The sequence below is a fragment of the Lactuca saligna genome, chromosome 6 (genome assembly GCF_052625555.1).
Source record: "Lactuca saligna cultivar CGN05327 chromosome 6, ASM5262555v1, whole genome shotgun sequence".
Taxonomy (NCBI): Eukaryota; Viridiplantae; Streptophyta; class Magnoliopsida; order Asterales; family Asteraceae; genus Lactuca; species Lactuca saligna.
This window is the reverse complement of record NC_136422.1, coordinates 86,187,251-86,192,720: the sequence shown is the minus strand read 5'-3', so window position 1 is coordinate 86,192,720 and position 5,470 is coordinate 86,187,251.

Here is a 5,470-nt window from a genome sequence, read left to right as displayed (position 1 = left end):
AAACTTTTAAATTATATATGTGATGGTTGTATTGTTTGCTTTACTATGTATTCAATTGTTACGATACTACATGAAGTCATCCACCCTCGAACGATTCTGCCGTTCTGGTTTGGGGGTGTGACAGATTGGTATCAGAGCATTGTTTATAGTGAACTAAGTATATCGAACTGCATAAGATATACAAACTATAAATGCTCGGGGACTCAAAGTCTCTGACAAAACATTTTTACACCTAAAACCTTGTTTCATTTAAATAGATTATTTTGGGTCGTAAAAGTACAAAATACATGCATACAACGATATATTTTCATGGTTAGAACTATACAAGAAGTATTAAGACGAGTTGGAGACTACGATTAGTTCTTGATATATGTAATCGAATTTGGGACGAATATAGCCTGATAAACTATATTTATCCGAGATTTGACTAACGTATGTCGAGGAATGGTCGTAGTGAGCAACAAGTCAAAATTTACCAAAATAAACACTAGTATCAAACATACAAATTTAAATACTATAGGAGTATTTGGTGCATGCAATAGTTTAATTGACTTGTTTAGTGTTACATGTTTTCAAATTTTGTTCAATTCTTATAACCCTATTCTCGTATCGTCAAATGGCTGGATTCCACCCACCAGGGGACCCCTACTACCCGAACCAGGGCAATGGAGGATGGGTAGAGGAGGATCCCAAAGAGGATGAAGAACCTATCGAGTTGGATGAAGGGGATGACTCGGGTATGGACTCAGAACTAGAAGTAGTCGACCCTCCAACCGCTTAACCTCCCGCGATTAGGAGGAACTTCCAGGGGCCAACTGTAACAACCCAAAATTCGTATCATTACTTGTAACCCTTTTCGTAACTCATTTCGATAATTCAATCGCCGCTACCAATTTCGTTTTCGATTCCGTCATTTAATTAAGTCATTAATGTATATTTTATATTATGACTTAATGGGTATTCTAGTACATTTAGAACTCATTTTAACACCTCGTATTAGTGATCAGAACATTTCTAGAATCAACCATATCGAGTTACGGCAACTTGGTCGGGTGCGACCAAAAGCCCCGTCTAACGTCGGTATCGGGTAGAATTCCACCGTTTCCAAATCCCGAACACTATTTAAAGTGTTCTAAGCTTCCATTTGAAGCTTTTGCTTCATCTCTCAACTCTCTCTAACCTCTCTCCTAAATCCAAGTTTAAGGGTCCAAATCATCAATTTAAGGCTTCAAATCTTCAAGGTAACTTCCCTAACTTGTTATACAACCCCTCTAGCCTTCAAATTCGAGTTTAAACCATGGAATAGGATCATTATCATGAGTTTATGGCCCTAGAACAATCCTAGGCTGTAAACTCATATAAATGGGGTTTTTGAGCAACAAAACCCTTCCAAGCCACAATTAGACCTTAGATATGGCTAGATGACTTCATGGAACGGACTTGGAATGCCTTAAACATGGTTTTTGAAGAGTAAGCATGAGTTTACTGCCCAAGAACAAGCTTGGTCCGTAAACTCCTCATTCATGGGGAGTAAACTCTTTTTCTTGTGTTATAAAGCCATATAAACACACCTTTAGCCTTGGAATAAATCCTAGAACCAACCAAAATTAGTTTGGGGACCTTAAACACAATGAAATCCCTCCAATTAGGTGTTTACGGCCATGACACCCCAAGAATATGTTCCAGGGCCGTAAACTCCTAAATATGAGTCATTTGGTGCCCTAAATTCATACCAAGGCTTGTAAAAATTATTGGAATCACATGTGATTAATCTTGGGACATTAAATCACTCATTCAAGGAGAGTATAGGAGTTTACGGCCGTAAGCTCCATGCTAGGGCAGTAAACTCCCTTAAATAGTGTCATTGGTGATTTAATTTCCATCCCATGCCTTAGATAAAATTGTATCAACTCTTCCTAAGTGATATTGACCATTTTAGCACCATAAAACACCCAAACATGAGTTCACGGCCGTGAACTCATGTGAGTATGGTATAAGAAGCCGAAAACTCATTAGGGAGTTTACTCTTGAAGAGTAAACTCAAATACCAAGTCCCACGCATCAATACACGTCCGTAGATGTCACCCGGGTCACTCCAAACACTCGTTTTGAAGTGTTTTCGCTCATTGGAGTGTAATATCATATCTAATTAGAGTTTATAAATCTAATTAGATATATTTGTATACCATTTCGTATTACATAGGAACCTTGCGTGTTATCAAGCCTTGAATCGACACTTAGCATCCGGAACGTCGCGTTTCTCAACCGGTGAGTTCATACCCCTACCCTTTTTCAATGGTTTTTAAATGTTTTCAAGGGGGGAATACAAGCAAAAGTAAAAGAAATACTTGTACTCAAAACTTGTTTTACATACATTGTGTTATATATATATATATATATATATATATATATATATATATATATATATATATATATATGCTTTTGAAACTGACAGTCGTAACAAACAAAAGTTTGAACCTACAGAACACATTATCATGTTATTTGTGAAACACATTATAAATTGTTATATTTATATTTTCACAAATGTTTTCCCACAATATAGCAGTTAAAAGCATAACATTTAAACATGGTTTTGTCCTCGGTGAATACTCCACAGACATCAAAAAACATAAAACATTTGTAATGTCCTTAATAAAACACCCTAGGTTCGAGTGTAAAGGATAGACACCATTAGAAAACATAAAACATTTGTAATGTCCTTAATAAAACACCTAGGCTCAAGTTTAAAGGACATGATCCATTAGAACTTAGATAGTCACAGATACTATTTCCCTAGGCATGAGAAGTAAAGGGAAATCTTAAAGATTAGAGACACGTCCTTTGTAACACTTCCTTGACACGAGAGAGTGGAGGACTACCCCTGTAACCAGAATCTCCGAAAAGAGGAGAGCGTAACTTGAGTGTATAGATCTATATGGGACTGACAATCCCGCACCTGGCTACTAGCTACAACCGAACCGAAAGGTTCAAGGGTGACGAAAGTCATAAAAAGGATACTAGCCACGACCCTAGTCATATCTAGTCTGAATTATGGTTAAGGACTCGCAATCAAGATTATTAACACTTTACACTTATTTATTAGTTTTATGTACGTAATAAAACTAATGTACATTTAAGGATAATCGGAATCGGTAACAATTCACACACACACATTCAGGAAAACATGGGGTTTTCCTGGGGATAACATTGAACATAATCGGAATCGGTAACAGTTTACACACACAGAATCGGTAACAGTTCACACACACACACACATTTAGGAAAACATGGGGTTTTCCTGGGGATAACATTGAACATAATCGGAATCGGCAACAGTTCGCACACACAGAATCGATAATAGTTCACACACACATGTAGGAAAATATAGGATTTTCCTGAGTAACAGTAGTACGTAACCTGAAAAGTGTAACAAGTTAAATAACTAAACTTTACAATTCACAAGAACAATCATGTTTTCAGTGTCCATCTTTTACATTACAATTTGGAATTGGTAACTAACACTTAAGAAAATATGGGATTTTCTTGGTTAACCGCTTTTCAAGAAACCAAAGGAACTTGTACAATTTCAAAAAACTAACCGCTTATGAACTCACTAGCTTTATGCTGATTTTCAAACCGCTTGTATTCTTAGGTCCGCATTAGACAGGTACCCGACGATCACTTTTGGCGAAGACGGAGTGCGGAGAAGACTCGTCTCATTTTGTTCATATATACTATGTATCGCACTTGTACAATTTACTTTTGAAACAAATGTAAGCTTTTATATATGTAATGTAATGGTTGTCTACTTTGCTTACTATGTGCATTGGATTTGATACTCAACGTGGAGTCCGCCCCAGAAATGTTTTCGCCTTCGGTTTTTTTGGGTCTGACAGATTGGTATCAGAGCCCTTGTTTATAGTGAATAAAGTATACCAAACCTTACATGGTATAAAACTATAAACATTAAGGGGACTAAGTGCTCTGAACTAAAAGTATCTTTCAAAATATAAGTATTTTCAAAAGTATATAAGTATACTGAACCGTCGAGATCCGTAACTACAAGTAGAAAAAAACATAAGTAAATGGATGTTGTGTACTGCGGTTAAACCTGGGCAGTTATGTAGTCGTGTCTAGGATCAATATAGCCTGTCCAACTATATTCATTCGAGACACGGCCAACATGTGCTTAGGAGTGACGGTGGTATGCGGCATGCCTAAAACTTACCCTGATGCCACAAACGTCGAGCCAGTGTCGTAATCAAACCATGAAATACTATGGGAGTATTTCTCGAGCCAATCCTTAGTAGAAATCCTCATTCAAGCGATGTTCCCCGATCATTCCTTAGCGATAAAATTATCTGTTTTGATAACTCTTTCCTACTTTATCGCTTATTCGAAATATATATATATATATATATATATATATATATATATATATATATATGTCATATCTCTTGATTCAATCCAGAGGACTTGCCATCCTCTCTTTCCTGATCTTATTAGATCAAGATGCCTCCAAGAAAGAGACCCAGCTCAAAGACCAATAACCCTACGCCACCACCTTCTCTTCAAATCGATCTTACAACACTTCAGGCAGCTATTACTGCGGTAGTGATAGCCGCCATGTCACAAAGAAACCCCAGTAGTTCAGGAGGTGGTCCCCAGCCCTAGAACCTAGAAGATAGTCAGGGACACCAAAGAGGGGGTTCTATAAAGACTTCATGAACGCAAAACCTACGTCCTTTGATGGCACTGGAGGTGTCATTTCCCTCACCTGATGGTTCGAGAAAATCGAATCAATCTTTGAAATTTGTGCCTGCTCAGAATCTGATAAGGTGAAGTTCACCGACTGCACCTTTATCGATAAAGCCCTGACTTGGTGGAATGGCCGAGTCAAATCCCTAACTTTACCCGTAGCCAATGCCATGGGTTGGGAGGCCATGAAGGAACTTCTACTGGCTGAGTACTGCACTCGGGGCGAAATGCAGAAATTAGAGCACGAACTCTGGAACTTGAAGATGAAGTGTTCCGATATTGTCACTTACATTTCCAGGTTCGATGACCTGGCACTACTCTGTCCGGGAATGGTTACCCCGGAGAGTAAGAAGATAAAGAGATTCATCTGGGGGCTGCGAGACCAGACACATACGACAACGCCAAATGTTTAGCACGAATCCTATTAGACCATAGTGATGACTTTGAAGAAACAGCTACCACTCCTGAACCGACAGAGAGGAGTGGTGAGAAAAGAAAATTTGGGAAGATGAAGAAAAGTTAGATATTGCAGGAGTCTTCGAAGAGACAACAAACTGTGACAGTTCATGCTGCCACTTCCTCTGCCGCCGTTTCTGCAGTTGGATCCTCAGCTCGAAAACCTGCCAGTAGGTATGTTGGAACCCTTCCTAGTTGTGACAAGTGCAACTATCATCACCTTCCTTCTAGTCCATGTATAGAGGTATTTTGCAAC